The sequence below is a fragment of the Camelus bactrianus genome, chromosome 20, assembly GCF_048773025.1.
Source record: "Camelus bactrianus isolate YW-2024 breed Bactrian camel chromosome 20, ASM4877302v1, whole genome shotgun sequence".
In the NCBI taxonomy this organism is placed as follows: Eukaryota; Metazoa; Chordata; class Mammalia; order Artiodactyla; family Camelidae; genus Camelus; species Camelus bactrianus.
Window position 1 is genome coordinate 30,480,290 of NC_133558.1, and position 24,540 is coordinate 30,504,829.

Sequence of the window (24,540 nt, forward strand, 5' to 3'; positions counted from 1 at the left end):
GGAGCTTGGAGTTTGAATTGACTTCTTCAGATGACAGTTGTGTGATAGCGAGTAAAGCTGAAGGTACATGTAACCCAGGACCCAGCAATTCCACTCTGTTATGGACTGAAGTGTGCCCCCATCCTCAATTCACATGTTGAAGCCCTAACTGCCCCCTCTTCCCATGTGACGGTATTTGGAGATGGGGCCTTTGAGACATAGTTAGATCCAGATGAGGCTGGGAGGGTGGGGTCCTCACACTGGAGTTAGTGCCCTTTTAAGAGAGCTTGCTGTCTCTCTTTGCCACATGAAGACAGCGAGAAGGTGACAGTCTACCAGCCAGGAAGAGATCTCTCACCAGATAATGACAATGGTGGCACTTTTATTTTGGACTTTAGCCTCTAGAACTGTGAGAAAGAAATTCTGTTGTTTAAGCCACCCAGTCTACGGCATTTTCTTATAGTAGCCCAAGCTAGCTAAGACACGTTCCTAGAATTTACACCCTAGAGAAACTCTCACATATACATATGCATATGCATATGCATACTGAGAGATAATTACATTGACAGGACCACTGTGAAGCAAAAAGTAGGAAGAAACTCTATATCCACCAGTAGTAGAGGAAGCCAGTAAGCGGTGATAGAGTCATACAGTGGGATGCTCTACAGCAGTGAGCATGAACATATCCCTCTAGTCCTGTTTATAAAGATGAATCTCCCAAGAAGCAGAAGTATATGTGTAGTGTGAACCCATTGAAATAAAGTTTGAAATTATGCACAACTCAATGATACAGCATTACAAATACCCATGTATAGGCATACATAGTAAAATATTGAGAAAAAAGCAAGGTGAAAAAAAATACCCATAAAATTCGGGTGAGTGGTTACCCTGGAGAAAGCTGGGGAGGGAATGAGAATGGGGTGGGCACTCTGGTGGAGTCCAAAGCATTCAGAAGGTACTAGGTTTAAAGCTGCGTGGTGGGGATTATTCTTTATGCTTTCTATGTAGGGTTATGTGTGTTATTATGTATCTGTGTGAAATATTTCATCATTAGAAAAAAAATTTAAGCAATGAAACAAAGATAATAAAAGCATAGTTTTGGGAGGCAGGCCAACCTGGGCTCTGCTCCAGGCTCTGTCGTGTTAACTTAGGGTCTGAGCAAGGCTTTTCCCACTGTGACCAGTGACACCTCCTCGGGGGCATCTGAGGGAAAATCCGGGGCTGAAACGGGCAAAGCCTGCACACAGGAGGTGTTCAGCAATGGGAGTGATGATGAGGGAGGTGAGATGAAGGGTTAGAGGGACCATTACATGGGCTTTCGTTCTTCTCAAGAGGGTGGCAGGTGTCATGAACATTTTCAACAGTCATGATTAACCAGCACGTGAAGCTCTGTAGTTTGCACAGCTTGGAGCCCACGGCTCTTTGAGGCAAGTGAGAGCAGATAGGTTTGTAGGGAGAGAGACCGGGCGGGGAGGAGAGGCTGCGAGTCCCACTGTCACCACGGCAGATGTGAAACACAGTGGCTTTTACATCAAGCAGACTGTGACTTAGTACAGCTGGAGAGGGTCTGAAGAGCTCACCGAATGAGATCTATTTGGCGGACATGCAGGGAGCCCTGTGCCCCACAGTTGGGGCTTACACATTCTTTCCTGTGTAAATGTTTATAGAAATTGGCCAAATAGTAGGCACTAAAGGTGACCGAATTTAAAAAAAAAAAATAAAAACCAGGAACACACAGACCATGTTTTCTGACTGCAGTGCCATAAAGTTAGAAATGAATGACAAAAGATAACACACACATTTGGAAGTTTAAACATACTTCTGAATAACCTGGGGGTGGGGATCAAGATAAAATGATGTAAACTCTGGCAGAGAGGTTTTAAAAGCTGTAAGTGGCAAGCGTGCTTTGCTAAGCTTGGGCTGAGCTGGGGCCGTGACGAGTGGGTGAAGCTGGTCCTGGGTTCTTACCTTGGATGATTCTTCTGCATCCAGGCTTCAAGTGACCAGTGTGTGTGCTCCCTTTACCCCACTTGGCCCCAGGACTCCCTCTCCCCATATAAAAATCCCCAGCTGATGCCAGGGGTGGAAAAGAACATGCTTGCTGACGGTTGGCTGTGTACCAGGTGCTACGATTTGGGGCAATGGATGAATAAGACAAAGTCCTTGTCCTTAAAGGGCTTACAATTGAAAGGGGGGACCGAATAGTATTACATCCATTGAATTCATATGTATGTATATGAAAGAATATAATACAATCTATTCTTTCTATTATATTCAGTAGACTCCTGGTGTCTTTGTAGAGGTCTCCATAAAGAATCTTTGGGGTGAAAAGAAAATCAGGCAGAGTGTGCTCAGAGGACACGGGGTGGGATGCAATTTCACATGGACTTCAATTCACAAGAGAGGGCTGATGGAACACCCTGGGGAAAAGAGGTGCCAAAGAGCCTGGTTGGTTTGGGAAACGAATGCTCAGGGTGTGGGTGGCAGAGGGGAGGAGCCACCCTCTCCATGCAGGGGCCAAAACATGAGAGGCCCTGAGCTTGAAATAGTCTGAGATGGATTCTGCAGGAGAAGGGACATTGATGAGGTAACTGACAAGAACGGATTTTTTTTTTTTTTTAAGTCATTGCTGGCAGAAGAGGAGGAGACAAGTGGGAGGGAGGAGACAGTGGAACAGGGCAGCCAGCGATGGGGCTGCTGAGATGGACGGGGTGAGGGTGATGAAAGCATGATGAATGGATTGGAAGGTGCTGGAGACTGATACTCTATGTGCTATCCCTCCCAGGAATGTTTATACGTTGACAGGGGACACTATCTTAACCCAAAGGAATGAAACTCTAAAGATGGCAATTCCTTGGATGGTGACAAGCCAGCTGGAGAGAGGTTTTTGGGGTGAGGGGGTTTAAAGGAGCCCTTAGGGGTCCTTTAAGTAGATACCATGTGTGTGTGGGGGGGTCACTACACTGTCTTCTTTGAGGTTCTTGTTTGTGGTTAACACGAATCTTTGTCCATGTTGCAGTGTAAGTGTTGTAAAAATAGTTATAGCAGAAACGGTATAAAAACATAATTCAACCAGACTTGAAAAACAAAGCTCTTTCTCCACCTAGGCCCTCCAAGACTCAGGCTAAACCTCAGCCAGCTGATTCTGAGAGCACTCACTTCCCCTAGGCGGCCACTGCGATGGCGTGACGGATGGAAGCCAGAGCTTAGACCAGCCCGCAGGTAGGAGGCGGTTCTGCCAAGTCAGTTCTGTCACAGAAACTGCTGTAGGGCTGCCGTCTTGGAACTCAGGACCAGAAGGGAGAGGCTTGGGGAAGGAGAACCTTGTACTTGGGGAAATCCCTATGGTGCCTTCAGGTCTGGGATCAGGACTCTTCCTAAACTGGCTTCTCCAGCTCTGAACAATCATTTAGCATCCTGGCCACCACCTGAGTGGGTGGAGAAGGTGTCTTGTACCCACGGTGACAGAGCTGCTGAGAAAAGTGGTCCTTTCCACATTTAAGAATGATGCTAGCCTATCTCCATCTCCAGGGCTGGCTGGGTCCTTCTGTGGTAGTGGGGACACGTCTCCCTGACCCATCCCCGCCCTCACCTGGCTTTTTTGTCGTCCACACACAGGCACTATGAAGACAGCTGGCTAAGGCTGCAGGTAGGAAGAGAGTGCATCTATGGCTCTAGGCTGTGACCCACCTGAGTTACCCCATATTCCCACACTTGGCCTTGTGAGCATGGTGTCTTGATGGACTTGATGCAGTTTTTACAGGCCCCTCCCCAGATTGGCCTGGGGCATCTCTTCTGAGCCATTCCCACATGCTTCTCTCAAGGCCCAAATGAGAATAGGACAGGTGCACCCGGAGCCTGAAGAAGAGGCTCCAAGAAGAGGGAAGTTCACATTCCCCTGGGGCGTCATTTCATCAGAGGCCAGATGATGGTCATAGATGCCCAACCAGGGTCTAGTCCTTTCCAGGACCAGAGTGAGCTGGTAGCCCCGGTGGTGATCTGCAAGCAATTTCCTTCTTTCTGAGGCTGTCTTGGCTCCGGGCAAGGGGGAAGGAGGAAATCCCATGTTCAGGAAAGGGTTCCAATAGCTTTGGATGGGAGTTGAGATGGTGGTGGAAGGTGAGTCAGAGGTAGGAGACTGGAGGTATGGGTTGGGCATCATTCCTGCTGGATGAGGGAGGATGCTCAAGAGGGAAGCTGTTTGGAAAAGTGCACGGTAGTGACATTTTCTTCCTGATGGGGAGGTAGTCAGGCCCGGAACCTCTGAGCCCCACCACAAAACAGCTGGCATCTGGCCTGTCCTTTTAAAAGCTTGAGGGGTTTTACATCGTGGAGCAGGCCAGAGGGACACGAGTAAGTAGGGTTTTAACTACTTTCCTCTTCCTCAGCTGCCACACCCACTGGCTCCGGTGTCATCTCACTTCCAGCCCATCAGACACGGGTCCTCTGGGAGGGACCAGCTGCGCTGCCAGGCAAGCAGAGCAGCAAGGGCTGGGTAGTGGGGCAGGGGGCAGTGGTGAGCAAGACCCGAGTGGTGCCCGTCCTCAAGACACTTGCTTGCTCCCTGTGGGACATCAGTATCCTAGTGTTCCTGAGTTGTTCATCTATCTGTAAAATCAGGAAACATCTGTCCGCCCCCAGACTTCTGGAAGAAGTCTACCTCTGGGTGGCACTTGAAACAAGGTTAGATTGCCATGACTTTTTGCACAGGGCTGATTCTCAAAGTATGTTGGACACAGTTATCTCTCCTGAGCCCCCTCTGTTCTACCCCTGACTCTGCCTGATAAGAATTAGCTATTGTGTCAACAGCAAGGACCTACTGTATATCACACAGGGAACTATATTCGATATCTTGCAATAATCTATAACAGAAAAGAATCTGAAAAAGAATATATATATATATATACACATGTATAATGGAAACACTTTGCTGTATACCGGAAACTAACACAACATTCTAAATCAACTATAATTAAAAAAAAAAAAGAAAAGAATTAGCTATAGTGGATTTTTTTATCTTTTACCAGTTTCTAAGTGCTTGCCGTCCTAAATTCTTTAGACTTTTTATTTATTTATTTGTTTGTTTGTTTATTTTTGTCATGAAAAAACTGAGAGAAATATATATTATTCTTAGTGACTTTTTTAAAACTTTTATTGAGTTATAGTCATTTTATAATGTGTCAATTTCCAGTGTAGAGCACAATTTTTCAGTTATATGTGAACATACATATATTCATTGTCACATTTTTTTTCATTGTGAGCTACCACAAGATCTTGTATATATTTCTCTGTGCTATACAGTATAATCTTGTTTATCTATTCTACATATGCCTGTCAGTATCTACAAATTTTGAAATCCCAGTCTGTCCCTTCCCACCTCCTTCCCCTCCTGGCAACCACAAGTTTGTATTCTATGTCTATGAGTCTGTTTCTGTTTTGTATGTATGTATGTATGTATGTATGTATGTATGTATTTATTTATTTTTTAGATTCTACATATGAACGATCTCATATGATATTTTTCTTTCCCTTTTGGCTTACTTCACTTAGAATGACATTCTCCAGGAACATCCATGTTGCTACAAATGGCGTTATGTTGTCATTTTTAATGGCTGAATAGTATTCCATTGTATAAATGTACCACATCTTCTTTATCCAGCCATCTGTTGATGGAAATTTAGGCTGTTTCCGTGTCTTGGCTATTGTAAATAGTGCTGCTATGAACATTGGGGTGTAGGTGTCTTTTTGAAGTAGGGTTCCTTCTGGATATATGCCCAGGAGCGGGATTCCTGGGTCATACGGTAAGTCTATTCCTAGTCTTTTGAGGAATCTCCATACTGTTTTCCACAGTGGCTGCACCAAACTGCATTCCCACCAGCAGTGAAGGAGGGTTCCCTTTTCTCCACAGCCTCTCCAGCATTTGTTTACAGACATTATTTAACTGGACCTTCAGAACAATCCCAAATATTCTTATTCCCATTTTAGAGACAAGGCAACCAAGGCACAGATGAGTCTAGTCACTTTCCCAAAGTCACACAGCTCATGAGTGAAGAGGTAGAATTTGAATGCAGGTCTCTTTGGTGTGTATACTTAAAATCTAGGTTAATCTGCTCCATTTAGGAGCAGGACGGAGTGAGGAAGCAGCCTGACCACACATGGACCCTGCAGTGATTTTGCAAGGCCAATGTTTCATTCCGAGGAGCTACACCTAAAGGTCAAAACTAGGACCTAGGTGCTGCATATTTACCAAGAAAAACCACGCACAAACAGCACTTCACTTAAATGGCTTTCACTTATTTATTTCCATCAACAAGGCAGACAGCGTCAGTGGACAAGTAAGAAGGACCGGGAGGCACATGCTGCCTTGTCTGGGACCAGCCAGTCTCCTCCCCAAGCCTCGGCCACCCTCCATCCTCAGCTCAGCCAGCACATCTGCTGCTGGTCAAATTCCTCTTTCAGAATTCTCTGTCTTGATCTGCAGAAGGAGCTGGGGCCACTGAATGGTCAGGATGCAGTGGTGGCTACTGGTCCATTGGGCTTCAGAGAGATTCAGTTAGCTGATGCCTCCCACGACCTGGGTGGCCAGGCACAATTAAAGGAAATGCTGATGTGCAACTTAGGTGCTGGTTAAAAGTATCAGGCAAAAGCAAGGCATTGTTATGGAGAAACTGGGCGTCATCTCTGTTGCAAAGGAATAACCTGAAGATCGGAGGGGCTCATCCTCACTCATGGTCACAGATGAAGAAAGCAGCACCGAGAATTCACTCTGGGTGTCCCCAGCTCCTCGTCTCTCCCAGCCGGGGTTGGAGTCTGAGAGTCTTGATTCCAAACTGGGCTGGAGGCACAGATGCCTTGAGAAGCATGGCTTTCCCTGGAAAGAATGCAGCTTTCGTGAAACAGGGGAGATATAATTATTTCTCTTTTGTGTATTGGCACTGTGTGTATCATCCTCTAGAATGTGGGTCTGCAGGAGTAGGGGCTTTGTTCCTACAAGCTGGACTGTTCCTGGCACATGCCAGGTGCTCAGTACCCCCAGGCCCACTGAATGAGTCATGCAACTTTGTTATTTCCAAACAATACCTTGTCCACTTAACCCAGGATTTCCAAACTGGCATTGACATAGCCGGGGGCCTCAGGAAAAACCCTTCTGTTTCACAAAACACTTTCTTAATGAGGGGTATTGTGAACAGGAATCTTGGGAACCTAAGCTGGTAGGAGGTGGTGTAAAAGTCAAGATAGAAGTGAAACAAAATGCAGAGAGGAAGAGGAAACAGTCAAGAACCCGACTTTCTAAAGGTCTGTTTGTACGCTCATTTATTTATATTACACACCGCCTTTTCCAGGAAGCATGAAGAAGACGAAACCGCCCCGGAGATGCAGCGGAGAGGTGCACAGGGTGGTGCGGGGGGAAAGGCGTGGACTGGGGATCAACAGACACAAACCCCTGCCTTTTACTAGGACTGGGACCGCAGGCCAGTTATTTAACCAGTCTGAGCCTCCATTTTCCCAGCCGTAACAGAGGGGTGTCAGAGATGAGACACACTGTGTGTGAAGTGCCCATCAGGGTGGCTTCCTGACACACCACAGGCCTCCAGTGACTGGAATCTATGATTATTGTTATTTTACCAAAAAGGAGGAGAAAGAAGCAACCCCACAGTCATCACCATTGTCACCACCAACCACTGCCTTTACGGTCACCACCATCGTCATCATCACCACCACCGTCATCATCACCACCACCACCACTGTCACCTCCACCCTTATCATTGTCACCATCCTTATCATCACTGTCACTAGCATTTACTGAGTGCTCACTAAGGGTTAGGCGCTATTCTAAGTTCTTTACATGCATTAACCCATTTACTCCTCACTACCCTCCAAGTGGGGATGTGAGGGAAGAGGCACAGAGAGGTTAGGTGATCTGGCCAAGACCACACACCTGGGACGTGGCATCAGTTAAGTAAGGTGATGGCTCCTGCCAGCATCCAGCTGTGCATGCAACCAGCATAGGGTCAGCCTGCACTCGCCCAGGATGTGACCAGACCAGCAGCCTTCCTGCTGCCCAGGGACTGAATGTGAAAGAATCTAACTGCAAAGCAATGTTCAAACAGGAGGCATTACAATGATGGTTTGGATACAATATACCATCTGCAAGCACCCTGGACTTGAGAATAAAAGCAGTCCCTTCCTCTCCCCAGGTGCTGAACCATGGGGAACAGCAGAACCCCACTGATTTCCAATCCACTCCTTGTAGCCCATCATTCAGTGTGCTCCGGCAGGGGCCAGTCATCTTGTCCCAACAACCGCAGCTGAGAGGCAGGAAACCTACCACCCTTTGGCACTTTGACTATTGGAAATAAACATACAGAGGAAATCTCTGGTTAAAATGCAGGCAATATTCCTTTAAAATACACAGGCGCTTTCTAAGACAGCCATTTCACTTGGCAGTTGGGTGCTCAAGGCTCCAAATTAAACAAGAGTGGTAGTGAATTCAGCCAATTCATCTGCTTGGTCCTAGGGTAAACGTATACGCTGGCGTGGCCGTGGGTGTCTGTGTGCAGCCAGGGAGTGCTTCCATGCTGAGCGGCAAGCCTGGGCAGCTGGGCTTTGATCTCTCCTTCCTGCTTCACCTCTGGTGCTCTAGATTCTACGCTTCCTTGTGCAGAGATGGAAATTCTCTGCACTGGGTGCACTCACAGCCTGGGGGTCCGGCCCCCACTGAGGAAACCGGGTACCTCTGGTGACGTCCTTTTCCTTTGAGGTTTCAGGCCATGGCAACAGGTGTGGACACCAGACTCTCACGAGCTCAAGGAAGAACAGACTTAAAAGCGTCTTCCAACCAAGCACAGGAGGGCCCTTTGGAAAGACACTGAAGAGGTTTGAAAGCGAAACTTTCAGTCCGTGAGCAAAACATTGCAGAGAATCTTTAAACCCTCTTCACCCCTCTAATCTTATTCTAGCTCAATTTTGTGGATGAGGAAGCTGAGGTCCAGAGAGGTTAAACCACTTGTCTAGAGGGGCACAGGTTGCAGCTGGCAGATCTGGGTTTCACACTGAGGGAGCCAGGCTCCAGTGTCCGTGTTAAAATCGCTAGGTGTCCTCTCTGCTGGTTCACCCTCTGGAGAGGCACAGTCAGGATTTCAGAACTTTTCAGGTGTCTGCTTGAAGGGCTGACCCTTTCATAGAATAGTTGTGAACTTGGCCAAGTTAATTCACGTTCCTGGGCCTCAGTTTCCTCTTCTGTAAAGTGGGGGTAATGTTATTCATGTGACATATCTGGCTGGATCATAATGAGGAACAAACGATATAGAAAATGTGTGTGAAAGAGGTTTATGAAGATTATAAAGGGCAGTTAAGGATGACACATCTGTGGGGAGGGTCTAGCTTAGTGGTTAGAGCACATGCCTGGCATGCAGAGGTCCTGGGTTCAATCCCCAGTCCCTCTGTTAAAAATAAACAAATAAATAAATAAACCTCATTACCTACCCCACCCCCCATAACCCCCAAAGAATTATACATGTTTTCAGGGCTTTCTGATTTACGGTGTGTTTTACTCATTGTTCCTTAATCTTCATGCCAACTCTTTGATCCAAGTCTTATCAATCCCAACTCACATATGAGGAAATTGATACTCAAAGAGAGAAAGCAACTTTCTTAAGGTGCAGGACATAAGCCAACATCTTCTGAATTCAAGTCTAAGACTCTTCTACATGATTTTTTTATGCCAAGAGTTCACAAGTTTTGTGGGGCATAGCCAATGCTGAAAAATGCAAGTTGTGATTGGGTTTCTGAAGAATCTAGAATCAGCCTGCAACAAAGACAATGAAAATACATCTTAAAGGTTCCAGGTCTCTTTTTCTCAGGAAGAGAAGTGTGATGCACAACAGTGAATCTCCCTTTGATTGCCCAAGGCTCTTATCATGTCTCTAAGTCACACAGTTATGGAACTTTTAGAGCCAAGTACATCTCGGAATTCACCTGATCCAGCTCCCCATCACTGCGAATCTCAGCTGGCGGCTGACAACCTGGGCCAACCCATCCCTCTCTCTCACTTTTCAGAGTTGAAGTCTGATCATTTCGATTCAATTATCAATCATCTATAAGAAATGTAACATCAAGCAAGTTCCTTAAGTATTCTATGCCTCAGTTTCCTGATTTGTAAAAGCATACTTTGATAGCTGGCTTTTTTCACTTCACTACATACTTGAGAGATTGTCCCATATCAGTCTCTAGAGAGCTGCGTGACGCTTTCACACAGACACAATTAATCTATCAGTCCCCTATCCGTATAGTCTATTTCCTGTTTTGTGCTGTTGCAAACGTTCTTATGATAAATATCCTTATAAAAAGAAAAAGGCAGAACCTGCTTCCTAGGTTGTTGTAACAAATACATTAATTCTTATAAAGCCCTTAGAACAGTGCCTGGCACATAATAAGCACTCCAGAAATGCTAGCTATTATTATCTTAATTTTTGTTGACTGAGTAATTGGAATTATTGGAAGAGGAAATGAAGGGAGAAAAACATACAGGCTATTAAGGGGATGTGTCTGCTATGATTAAGTGTAGGGGTGAGCAACAGCATTAACAAGGAAGACGTTTGTTTACACCTTACATTCAAGAAGTCTGGAGGCAGGCGGTCCAGGGCCACCAGGCGCTGCGTAGCATCAGGGATTCACGCACCTTTAACTTCAATCCTCCACTATGCGTGGCTTCTCTAGAATATGTCATGGTCCCAGTTTGCTGCTGGAGCTCTAGCCATTGATAGCCATGTTCCAGCCAGTGGGAAGCAACAAGGCTGGGGAGAGGGGTGGGGACAAAGGGCACAACTTTGCTTTTAAAACCACCCCCATCCAGTTACCTATGCCACTTTAACCCCATTGGCCAGGGCTGAGCTCCATGGTCACACAACCGCGAGGAAGGCTGGGAAATGTAGTCTTTAACCCAGCATCCAGGGGCCCCACAACAAAGCGGATTTAAGTACTATGGAAGGAGGAGAGAATAGATATTGAAGGAGAATCAGTAATCATTGCTACATGGAGCTTGTGGACTTAGCTTTGGTAATAGGGAGTCTTTTGATCCAAGCTAAGAGTTTCGGATCCATGCCTCAAGGATTTTCATTAAAAAGACCTCCTTCCCCCCAGCTCATCACCTCTCTGGGTCACTGCCCTGCAGGCCATTGCACAGGGTAGATGTGCCCCCATCCCCTGTGGTGGGGTGTGTGCTTTGGTTGTTGGTCCTTGGGTCCTTGGTTTGACATGTGCCTACAAAGAGTTGAGTATCACATGTGGCTTGTGGAACCAGCTCCTGCGACTGAACATCGTCAAAGATCAGCTTGACTCAACACCGAACCCCAGTCAGACCTTGAGCATTTGAGCTGCTTTTCTTCTAGAGCGAAAACCATCTCTGACAGGATGTCCTGAAGGCTCTTCTTCTGGCCATGTAACGTAGACCTTCTGGTTACTTGAAACATTTAGCAAATCACATTCTCCCTGGCTGGGGTCTGACTGTCCTCATCAGAGCTCCTCCTTTTACTCTAGACCCGTCTACCCTGCTCGTTCAGCTGCATGATCACTACTACAGTAGTCCCACCTGCAGTAGGAGTTTTGTCAGGATGCACACTAGCTAATTTCTGGAAATCAAAGCCCCTTTGGGAGCAGTCATTCTCCCTACAATGAGGATAATCTCTCTCTTTTTCCCTCTCAGCCTCCCTCTTTCCCTCGTTCCTTCTATTTGGAAATGCCATGGAGCAGGGGGCGGGGGGGTTGGCTATCCTGGTTCCCATTCCCCAGCAGAGACCTCCGAGGGTTCAGGATATAATTTGGAAAGAAAGATGGCCTCAATCAGACCTGGGGTAGGACAAAAAGGGACCACTGTGGTCACGGCTTCCAGGGAGAGGCCTCTTGCTTTTTGAAGGAGCTGAGTGCATTTGTTTTTTGTTTTGTTTTGTTTTATTTTATTTTATTTTATTTTATTTTATTTTATTTTATTTTAGAGTTATAGTCAGTTTACAATGTTGTGTCAATTTCTGGCGAGCAGCACAATTTTTCAGTCATACATGAATGTACGTATATTCGTTTTCATATTCTCTGAGTGCATTTGTAAGAGGGTAACTCCTCTCTGTGGCCAAATTGTGGAATAGGTAGGGTTGGCCTCAGCACCCTCCAGCTCCACTTCCTAAGCCTCCTGCTCCCTCCTGGGAGCACACTCAGGGTCTGGCTACTTCCTCTCCTGCCCACCTTCATCCCTCTCACCTGTTTAGCAGCCTCCCATTCTTCTCAATGTTTGTTTGTTTCTTTCTTTCTTTCTTTCTATTGAAGTACAGTCAGTTACAATGTGTCAATTTCTGACGTACAGCACAGTGTCCCAGTCTTGCATATACATACACATATTCGTTTTCACTAAAGGTTATTACAAGATATTGAATATAGTTCCCTGTGCTATACAAAAGAAATCTGTTTTCTTAAAATATAGAGGTTAACGTTTAAAAATCTTAAACTTGCAGTGTATCCCTCCCCACTCCCTTTCCCTGGTAACTATAAGATTGTTTACTACGTCTGTGAGCCTGTTTCTGTTCTGTAAACGAGTTCATTACTGTCCTCTTTTTTTCTGCAGCACTCACTGATGAACGTTTCTTAACTGCTCCATTATCAACATGTCCGAAAACCACTCAGCACTTTCAGGGGACTGGGCTAGGGACAGATGAGCGTCCTTACCAAACGTGTTAACTGGCTGAACCAAACTTGGAGCAACAATGGGATTTTGAGGTAGTAAGACAAATGGCAGGATTTTTTAAAAAGTCTCTTAACGTTTGCATCAAGAGTTTAGTGCCTGACAACTCCCCTCTCCCACCCAAGATCGTACAGTTGGTAAGCTGTGGAGGTGGGGTTCAAACCCAGATTCTCTGCTGATCACCATCCCCAGCCCCAAGGGGGATTTCAGAAAGGTCAACAGAGTGACACTGGGAGACAGACAGGTCTTATAGGGTAGGTCTTGCCCCTCCGTCACAGCCTGGCTCTGCTCTCCCAGGGTGGGCTTGGACTCCAGCCTCCAGGAAAAGCTAAATAAATGGGAATTTGGGTCCCCAATTCAACTTGAATCTAGCGGGGAGGAAAGGTGACCAGGAATCACCGAACTCAGGAGGCGAACCAGGCCCAAGTGTTTGTAGAAGTTGGAATGAGGCTGGGGCAACCTCTCCACCCCTTTCTTCTCCTCGACTCAAACTGAAAGTACGTCAAATAATGTGGTTTCAGCTCCGTTTAGTTTCTTTCAACCTGAAAGTCAAAGTGTCTCCTCCAAAGGAGGGGAACCTGCATGTACTGAAACTGAGTTAACCTGAAGCCCTGTGAACTGAAACTGCCAAGTTTCACACAGCTCCAGTGCATTTCCTCTGTTCCTAGCCACCCCCACACCGATATTCATTCAGGGAACCAGTCCGATTGAGTTATTTTTCCAATCGCCAGGCTCACAAAACCAGCTACACACCAAGCTTGTATTCTATAGTTACAATGGCTGAAAGGGGCAAGGAATTATGCAGGCTTTATCTACCCCGGGGTTTGACGTGTTGGACTAATCAAAAGGTTTGTTCCTTTCTGGGTAGAAAGCCCTTTGCATAGCAGGCTGGGTTAATTCTCAGAAGTTCCCAGGATACCTGGGCTGTTGGAAGGAATACCTGCCCTCGAGAATGGCAGGAAAATGCCCGCATTCTTTTCTCCCCTTTCGACACAGTCTCTTCCCTCCCACGAAAAGACTGACACATCAGATTTACCCAAAGATGGCGACTCAAAGGTCCTGACCCTGACGCAATTAAAGGAAGTGGTTGAGACAAAGGGGGCCCCTCTAACACTGGGGTAACCGGTGGGTGGCTGTGGAATGCGACTTGGAGGTTTCCATGCAGGGCTTGCCTCCAAAATGTTTCCCCAAATGCCCACCATCGGGGCCCCCAAGAGAGCCATCAACTCCAGGAAGCATACTGGATGTTGAAGTTCTGCTGACAGCATAACTCCCTGTCTCCTTCGGGCTACCTGGACAGAAAAGAGTAATTTACTGGACCAAAAAAAAAAAAAAAAAAAAGTGCCAAGTAGAAATTCCTTCATCATTTGGGTGAGTTTCTTAACCACTTTTTGTACTTTATGTGAGTCTTCTGTCAACTCAGGAAGGGACCTGAGGGGAGGAGGGGAACCAAATGGAATGAAAATGAATATTTAATTGTGTCTGTTTTGCAAAGATGCCTCGTGAGCGCCATCTTAATTTTTTTCCCAGTACATGTTTACCAATGGCTGTTCTGAAACAGACAAGCCCAAGGTCTAGGCAGTGATTAGGCTGGGATTCAAACTCCCATCTTTCTGACTCCTCCCATGATTTCAATGCTTTCTTTCTAAAGATTGCCTAGGACAATCTGCCCATTTTACTGAGGAGTAAGCTGAGGCCAGAAAAGCCTCCTCTAGAATCATCCAGCTAGTTGACGTTAGAGGAGAGGAAGACCATGTTTCTTGATTCCTAGACCATGATTCTTTCAACTATACCCCAAGATTGCAACAAGGAGAATCAAAAGGCCTTTTGCAAAGGCCAATGAAAAATATCAAGAGTATGTTCATGTGGTAGAGAGGAGAGTGATTTATATTTTAAACATTTTTGGGGGGAAATTATATATGAAACTTCTTGCTACCAGAGTTCATTATTGTAAGCAGAATATTTCTTTCTGTTGCAAAAATGAACCTAGCATAGTGAACACTAGAATTCGGTGTAACCAGATTCTCTACAGGTATGAATTAAAAATACCAGAGTCCAGGTAACCCTAACGTACAGCCAGAGATGAGAACCGCCGCTAAAACTCAATGAATCCTTTTATTAACTTCTTTGCCTTTAAATGCACCTTGAACTCAATAAAAGTGTTTTGAAATTAACTTAATTATCATCATTCAGGCTGTGAATTAAGAGCCTGCCTTTGTCAGGGGCCATCTGCAGAATTTCAGCAGACTGGCTAGATGGCAAACGGGTCGATTGTAACCCACGTTATACTTAATGCAGGCATAATTCAGAATGCATTACAGCAAGAGAAGGGCTTGTATTAGAAGTGCCCTCTGACCCTGAGATTATATGATTTAATGTGCACATACGTGTATTAGTGTCACACACCCCCATAGATTTAAACGTAAACTCTAGATAGCTGCAGACTACCTCACTGAAATGATTATAGGTAATTCTTTACTTCTTTTTCAGAGTCATTGATTTCAAAGCCATGGGGCATTATTTCTGGGGGGAGATTTCTTGCCTCTCCCACTGCGCCCCGGTGAAAATCTCGCTCAGAACAATACGTCTTCTGTGAAACACTCCACACAGAAAGTTGTGGAAATAAATCTTCTCTCTCACCACTCCAGCTGAAGTCAAACCGAATAGAGCGCAGAGGCTTTGGAAGAATTGACACTCAAAGGAAGGGGGGAAAGCATCCTGAAAATGGAATAGGTTGGGGGAGGGCCCGGAGCAGAATTCCCTTCTGGTGGCTGTTCTGGGGCACCGTGAGGGTGTGAGTTGGGGCGAAAAAGAATATAAAGACTCTCCTTAATAAATCTCTGGCTCTCACCTTTCATGCCCCTTTCATGGAGAATCTTAATAGCGTGAAAGGGGACGTGGGGCTCTGCTTGTCTTAACCCTCTGCTTTCCAGCAGGGAGAAAACACACCGTCACGTCCTGTGGCTTCACCTCCTGGAACAGTCACAGACCAAGTCCAAGGTGATGGGCCCAGCAGACTGGGGAGCAGGCTCTTTGACAGGGGAGTCTCTAAAACAGCCCCCTACCTCGCCCCACTCTCCAGCGGCTCACACGAATTCTGATGGAATCCTTTGTCCTCAACTGTTGGGGCTAGAAGTTCAGGGGGAGAGCCAACTGGGTTGACCAATGTCCTTCATGAATTAAAATAAGATTATAAATCACATTTCTTTTTGCAGAGGGAGGTAATTAGGTTTATTTATTTAACGGAGGTACTGCGGATCACACCCAGGGCCTCATGCTTGCTAAGCACGTGCTCTACCACTAAGCTATCCTCCCCCGACCCCAATTCTTTTATTTAATGAATTTTAAATCCATGGAGCCTGCCCTCATCACCCAATCCCCCTCACTAGGTTTTCTTTTCCCTTTGCCATGGCATGTGCCACCTCCTTTGCACACAGAAATTTGTTTGCTGATTGGTGACGTTCACCTCGCCCCCTATAAGTCAGGTCCTCGTGGCCAGGATCTTCGTTTTATTCAGAGATGTCTGCAAGCCTCTGATAAAGATGGCAGTGCCAATATTTTTGGATTTGAGAATGAATCAAAACCCCGATATGTGATGAGTCCTGTGCTGAGTGTTTTCACAGTGATGCCACTGAATCCTGAACACACCCTTCAAGGCAGGTTCTGTTAACAACCCCACATCACACATGAAGAAACCAAGGCTGAACCAATGTAACTGACTGCCAGACTCTAACCAAGCAGCTGGACGTGTTAGTCCCCCAAAGGTCACTGGCGGAGACGTACCAGGCCGGCAGCTGCCCCCCACTGCCCCTTCCCACCCACTCTGTGCTGAAGGCCTGGGCTTCCAGAAATTTCTCTGAAGGAGAAGCCCTGTTCTGGGTGGTTCTTGAGGCCGTGCCGGCCCTGCTGTGGGTTCCTGCGACCCGCCCCTCCAAACAGAGGCATTTGCTAATTTCCTGAAGAAGGCTCCAGGAAGCCTTGTCCTCGGGTAAAAGCTGTTCGCGGGAGGTGAGAAAAGGGAAGTTTTCTGACCGCCACACACTTGGAGGTTTCGTTTCAGTGCTGTGTGGAGTCTGGCAGATGCACCTCTGGGAGCTGGCGCTCCAGCCCCTCCAGCCCCACCTGCTGCCCCTGGGCCTTTCCAGATTCCTCTGAATGTTCTGGTTAACGTTATCCCCTCCAACGTCACTGCTGTTGTATCGCAGATTAAAGCGGGGCTTCCCTAGCCGAGAGGACGAGGCTGAGTTACAGGAGCACGCTGCACGCCGGCAGCCCGTGGCCCATCCTGCCCCAGATATACGCCCGCACATCTGGACGAGAGATCATGTGACCGCTTGAAAAGCCAGAAACACATCCTGGATACCATAAAAAATGGGTTCTGTTAAATTAAAAAGGCTTTAAATACTGGCTCAGCTGGTTTGGTGGGGGGAGGGTTCTTTCTTTCTCTCTCTCTCACTCTCTTTTTTCATTGTTCTGGAATGTGTTGTAAGATTTGTGATGGCCAAAGACTTCATTTGATATTGCAAACCCATCCTGTTGTGCATTCGCTTGCAAGTTTTTTTGGGAAGTTCGGCCAGCCCTTCTCCACTTTCGTAACTTCAGGCCTGGCTTGTCGATTTGGGGGATCGGGATTTGGTATCTTGGTTAAAAAAAACAAAAAACACTCTGGAATATAAAAAGAAACTCTCTCCTTTCCCACTTGCCACCCTCTGCCTCAGATCCCCCCCCCCACCCCACCCCAAGCAAACCTTCAAACCCCTTGGCCAAAGCCTGTCTCCTTTTACAATCTTTAAGAAAGATCCTGTAGGGTATTAAGCTTTAAAACAGTATGGGTGAAGAGAAATGTCATAGTTCTCTTTGGAGAGAATCCAGGACAGATTGGAAAGAAAAGGTTTCTGGAGACAGACGGATGTGAAACACCAATGTCTGGTCAAGACTCTATTCCTGCAACTCAGAAAAAAAAAAAAAAAAAACTACAATTATTTTCTTTTTCTTACGCAAATAAAACATTCCTGTGTTGCCCACTGGACATATCTTCCTCCCTGACTTCACCAAGATTGCAGAAACCAGGATTAAACAAGGCACCCCTTCCAAAACCAAAGGTCTGTCTTCTCAAACTGTCACAGAAAGAATGACTTGGGAAGCCAGCATGTAATCAAAAGACAAGACAGGAAAACCGTGCCTCGCTTCTTTTTCAAGAACGGGTAGCCAGTTAGGCGGAAGGCTCTCTCCTGGCATTTGTATTACTTGCTGGTGATGGGTCACCTTTTAATTCAGGAAAAAGTGATGCAAACTGTATTGGTAAAATACCACCAGCTTTGGGTTTTCCGAAATATGCGAGATCATCTTATTTGAACCTCTTCATTAGTTCAGTACCTCTTTTTCCAGCATTGGACTGTCAGCGTCCTGTGAGCTGTCTTGCCTTTTCACGGTTGAGTGACACACGTAGAGTGAACCTTGTCTGCCTTCTCACTGTTGAGTCCTCAGTGTCCAGAACAAGGTCTCACCAATGCTGCTGCCCAGTTTCGAGCTGAGTGTCTCTGTTGGCCCCTCCAGATGGGCTCCGTACCCTTCCTCACCCGACTCTCTGTCCCCCGGGGGAACTGTGTCAACAGGCTCTGTGATGGTTAAGTTTACGTGCTGACTTGATTGGGTTAAGGGGTATGCAGACACGGATAGAATATCACTTCCGGGGGTGTTTCCTAGAAGAGATTAGCTTTGGATTTGCAAGACTGGGTAATGTATGGGCATCAGCCAATCCACTGGGGGCCCAAGTATAACAGAAAGGCCAAGGAAATGTGAATTCTCTTTCCCTCTTCTTGAGCTGGTACATCCATCTCTTCCTGCCTTCAGGTATCAGAGAGCCTGGTTCTCGGGCTTTGGACTCTGGGATTTATCCTAGCGGCCCCCGGTTCTCAGGCCTGATACCACCGACTTGCCTGGCTTCACAACTTGCAGACGGCCCGTGTGGGACTTCTCAGACTTCATAACCACGAGAGCCAGTTCCTATCAGCAGTCTTGTATGTGTCCGAGTCTATCCCACTGGCTCGGTTTCTCTGGCAAGCCCTGACTGACACAGGCTCCCTGGCCCTCCAGCACCCATTTGGCTCCAGCCCATGAAGGCACCAGGGTACACCAGCATCCAGGCTGGCTGAGCCCTGGGCTACAGCCACAGCCCCCGTCAGGCCCCAGGATGTAATGGCTCCCTCCCTCCAGTCCCAGGATCCTATAGTAGGCCTTGTAACTGTCTCTTCCTTAAACTCACAAAATGACTCAGACCCAGTGTACCAGGTTTAAACCACCCCTCTGAGTTTCTAAAGGCAGCAAACATTGACCCAATCCCTGCACAGGGACCTCCTGGGGCTCCCAGCATCCCAGCCAGAGTCTTATCAACTCTCTCCTGTCCCCCTTAACTTCTCTCAAAACGGTCACTGTTCTTGAGCATTCATTTCCTCTTAACTCATTGTCCTCAGCATGGAGTTTGGCATCAGCCCCAGCAAATCCTAAATCCTCTTACCTTCTGAATATTAAATCCTCTGCCAGACTGGGGTTTCTCTCAGTCTACATACAATTGGAATGAAATCACCAGATGAAACCAAAGAGCTCCCATGTGAACAATGCCTGCTCAATGAAAATGTTGACTATCTCATGGTTTTGAGTTTGAACCTTTCATTGCACTGTCAGTTTGCCATGTGACCCCAAGCATATCAAAATCTCTTGGTTTCTTATCTATGAATGGGTGATTTTAAAAAAAAAAAAAACCGTAAGTGTGTCATGAGCACTAGCCAATAAAATCATTATGGAGATAAGGGAGTGTGGGGATGCCAAGCCAGACGTTATTCCTTTCTCCTCTTTCATTTCTGAGTTCTGAGGGGTGGCTGTAAAACTCTCTCCCTCGCGGCCAGTTAGTGGTGTGCACTTGTGTCCCATGGCATCCCTGTCCCAGGTGGGTGAGTGTGCGTGGTAGAGACACCTCTTTCAGGCTTCGGTTCTTGTCCTTTATGATGGGTTACGCTCCGGGCGAGGGTGGACCCAGGGGTCTGCCCAGTCATCGGGCCAATATTGCACGCCAGCTCTGTGCCAGGCAGAACGCAGCCTGGGAACGAGGTGGTGGGCATCACAGACTAGGTGCCCGTAGTCCAGCTAGACCCACAGACACACAGCGACTCCCCACCCAGGGTTGTGATGACACAGGTGGTAAGCTCTTCAAAGCAAGCAGATGCCGTGAGCACTTGTGACAAAGAAAGACCTCAAACTGAGGAGTGGAGAGTTCCGGGGAACCCCGCCTAGAACGTGCCCTCACCCTCCTCCAGCCACCCACCCTGGCTGTGCAAAGGACCCAGGGACTGAAGAAGCCAGGTGCCCCGAGGAAAATAGCCTGGGTGCTAGACATCTTAGGGATATGCGTTAAGGCCAGAGAGGTGCAAAGGCTGGACCGTGCCTTGTAGATATTGGATGGAGTGTTGACTTCACCCCAAAGACAACAGAAAACTATTACAGAGTGATAAATAGGGAGTAACAGGGTCCTGGCTGGGCTAAGAATGCGTGGGCTCAAAAGGATATTGATTAATCTTAAAGCTTATGGGGTAAAAGTTTGACCTCCAACCAACTTTCTCATCCTCCTCTTCCTGTATTTCTTTATATTCTCCAACCCTCTATCTTACAGGTGGATCTTCTCTATGTCCCTTGAACCTCCGCTCCACTGCCACACTTGGCACTGGCCACCCCTGCTCCTCCCAGGAAGGTTCTCTCTGCTCCTAGGTTCTCATCTAAGCCCTGCCCTCCTTCAGAACCAGCTCGTGTCTCACCTCCTCCATAAAGCCTTCCTGGGTGACCCGTCAACAAATTACAAAACATAGTCTGCATTATAGGTGAATAAGAAAGGGAAAGGGCAAAAAGTTATCCCAATTTCTCACTTCAATCTTTCCCTCTAAATTACTTTCCAAAAGTTCCGGCACTAGGCTTTTCCTCCAAAACAACTTGTATTTTCTCTCCCTAGACCTTGTCTGGAGGTCATTAAACACTACCCTTGCTCATCCAAATCCTGCCCAGCCTTCAAGATGGATCTCAGAATCACCCCTCACAAGAACCATCGCTGACCACTCCTCCCAAAGTGGGAAGAGACTTTGATCCATCTGTCCTCTTGAGTACCATCCACTTACTGATAATTGTTAGTTAATAAGACAAAGTGAAACGAAACAAACAAGACTCTGTCTGCACATCCATCACGCTCCCTGACTTGACATAAGACTTTGTAAGGGTGGGGACCATGCTTTGTGACTCTTCCTATATTTCTCTTCACTGACACAGCATCCTGTAGATGTTCAGTAAATACATGTTTCTTGATATTTCTTGATCTGAGGTCACATGCTCATTTGTGTGCCTGTTTTGTGGAAGGTGAGAGGCTTCTAACTTTGCCCCTTGAAGCCCTTCTCCATCCCTATTGTCAGAATGATCAACCTAAAACTTAATTCTGTGTCATTTCTATTTTTTTGAGCCCATCATGCTGGCTGCTCATTAAGCACATAATAAAATCTGCACTCCTTAGAAGGACCCCTTCCCACACGTTTTGCTGTGTTTTAGTTTTCTATTGATGTGTAACAAGTTTCTATGAACTTAGCAATTTGAAACAATTCATTTATTATCTCATAGTCTCTGTGTGTTGGGCGTCATGACTTAGCTTGTTTCTCTGTGTCAGAGCCTCAACCAAGCTGCTGTCAAGTTATCCGCTATGGCTGTGGTCTCAACAGAGGCTCAACTGGGGGAGATTTCACTCCTAAGTTCACTCTGACTGTTGGCAGGTTTTATGTTCTTGTGGTTTCAGGAGTGAGGCCTCCCTTGGCTGTTAGGAGTCTTCTACATTTTCTCGCCACATGGGCTTCCACTTACTTCAAGGCAACTTGCTTTCTCACAGCCAACAAGGGAAGAAGAAACTCCAGGGCAAGTCTTCTAGGAGTCTTATGCAGTAGACTAGAATCAGTCCCATCACTTTGCCATATTTTATTGGTAAGAGGTAAGTCATAAGACCTTTCCATTCCCAAAGGGAGAGGATTATATGAGGGTGTGAACACCAGGTGATGGGGATCTGGGGTCTGTCTGCCGTGGGCTGTATTTCCCTCCACTGCTTCTGAGTGGATTCCGGCAATACCAGATGCTTATACTTCACAAAAACATACGACATCCTTTTACATCTCTAGGAATTTGTCTATGCATTCGTATCTGACTGAGACATCCTCACCTACTCCATGTCCTCTAGTAATCCTGCCCCTGTGTCTTCTACCTTAGAAAAATGGAATCATTCCCTTCTCTGTGATCCTTCTGTTTTCTGGCCCCACATCTATGGTCATACTCATCAGGCAATGGGTATCTTGTATCTCTGTGGGATTAGACGCCAATTTCTTTGAGACTGGGGAGTACAATTCTTCATTTCTCTATCTCCAGTGCTCACATCTGTCATAAACCTGGAGGATATGTAACAGGTGATTTATTTCATGGGAAGGGATCACTGATCTAAAATGGAGATTGGCAGTCCTTTTGTTCTCACACTCCTTAAATAAAATTTGAAAACATACTTACCCTTCCTTTCAGAAGTTTTTGAGTTGATATTATAATTAGTCAGCTTGTATTAGGTTATGCTGCTATAACAAACATGCCCACATCTTCATGGCTTATAATAACAAGGTCTTATTTCAGAGGGCAACAAATCACTGGAAATAAAAAAAAAAAACAATCTATCCAACATCTAAATTTTTTAAATCACAAGTTTAATTGATGCAAATGTTACCATTTCTGGCACATTGCATATGTGCTTTAAATATATTTTTTTGTCATAACCTTAGAATTCATTCAGTTTGTGAAAACTTCCCCTCACATAAAGCCCCCTTGGCCAAGGTGGTTCACTTGTTCAAATAAATCAGTCAGATCAGCCTTGTTTATTGTCAGAAAAAAAAAAATCTAACTTAGAATTTCAATTCAAATACACTTGTTGATATGTTCCCATGGCCACGATCAATTCTTAATTCATAGATAGGTGGATAGTCCCACAGCTAAGTTCACAGAGCCCTGCCATTAATTGGTTTCCTGGAAGAAACAAGATTTTGTCCTTTTAATAATTCTTGCTAAAGTCCACATTACTCTGCTGTCAAAGAGTTCCTTTTGGAACAATGCATTATTGAATTGTCCCTTGTTTGGTGCCCCAGAGGTTTTTACTTCCAAAGTCATACCCCAAAGCAAGACCTGGATGGGCAAGAAATATATCATATTTTGTCAAATAGGACAATGATGAGCATGAAAGGGGAAGAAAAAGCAGACGTGGCCAACTGGAGGTGCTGATTTAAAGAACATTTATGGAAGTTGAGGCTCTGGGAGATGATTTTCTTACATTATTCTTGCCTTTGTTCCTCACCCTACCCCCAGAAAGCCTTTGGACCTCATAGACGTACACACACTCAGACTGAAGATTATTTCCATAAGATATGAGACGCTCTAGGTGAAGGTGAAGGTAAAATGCATTGGAAGACTTCAAGGAAAAAAAAAACCAGAAAGAAGAAAGTGGAGTGAAAGGTTCAAAGGTTGTAGACAACATGTGGACGTTGAGGAGTAAAAGCTTCCCTGGCTGAAGCTGGCTGGGGAGAGATGCCACAAATCTTCCCCGTCCAGGAGAGAAAGAGAAACCAGTGATGGGGTTGGAGAAGGAGGTCCATCTCGGAGTGAAGGATAAGCCTAAGAGGAAAGAGTCCTGGACACCAGCCCATGAAGGATGGATACGTTGGTGCCAGTTTGAGGAAACATCACGTACGTGGTCTCTCAAGTTGATTTCAGAGGAAGTTTCAGGAATCACTGATTTCATCTGCTCGTCACCAGCATGATTAATACACATTTCAGGATATACACACATACACACACACATTCTTATTAATGAAGCCCGTATGCCTTACACAAGGAACAGATCACAAAGCTCTGGAAATACTTTCCAGGACATTTCCTGTCCCTGCCCCCACCACTCCATCACCCACCACCCACCACTTCTTTCCCTTCCTTTCCTCACCTTCCCTTACTCTTTCTTCTCCTTTCCTTGTTTTCTGCCTTTTTCCTCTTTTCTCTTTTATCCCCCATATCCATCTCCTAAAGTGTAAGCCTGTCTCAATTTTTCAGTCAGCGACGGACACTGATTTAGAAGAAAATGAACATTTCCTGCACCTCGTCCCAGCAAAGCTTAGGAACTTTTTAGCTTGGGAAGAGCCTCTTGGTTGGGAAAATAAATCAAGAAGGTAACAAAGTATAATTGAAAGTCTCTAGCCAGGTACGATGAGGCATAGCACCAAAGGGCTTACTTAGGACCTAATCTACATTTATTACTGAAAAATACATGTTTGTATAGAATTGTAAGAAGTCAGGAGGAGAAACAAACTTAGAGAGCATCTAATTCAAATGGTTCATTTTATGAAAGAGGAAACCGAGGCCAGAGAGGGAAAGATTTGTCCAAAGTCACCCAGGACTGGCAAATTTCTACCTTATACTCCATTACCTACAGGGAGAGTTGGACCCACATGTCAAAAGTCCAGAGACATCCCTTTATTAACATGCACAAGTGAGCAAGGACACACATACACACGTTTGCAGTGTTTATAGCAAATAGAGTAGACATAGTGTGCACACTCCGCTCTTGACTCCCTCTTGTTAGGTTTTTGATTGAGTATGTTCAGCTCCTATTTCTCTAAGGGTGGGATACCTATGGTGAGTCCGTGACTCTTTTGCCCATTTGTAACCACGTGGTTATGTTTTCGGTCCAGCTGGAAGGGAATCAGGGCTGCACACAGGTGTGGTATGTA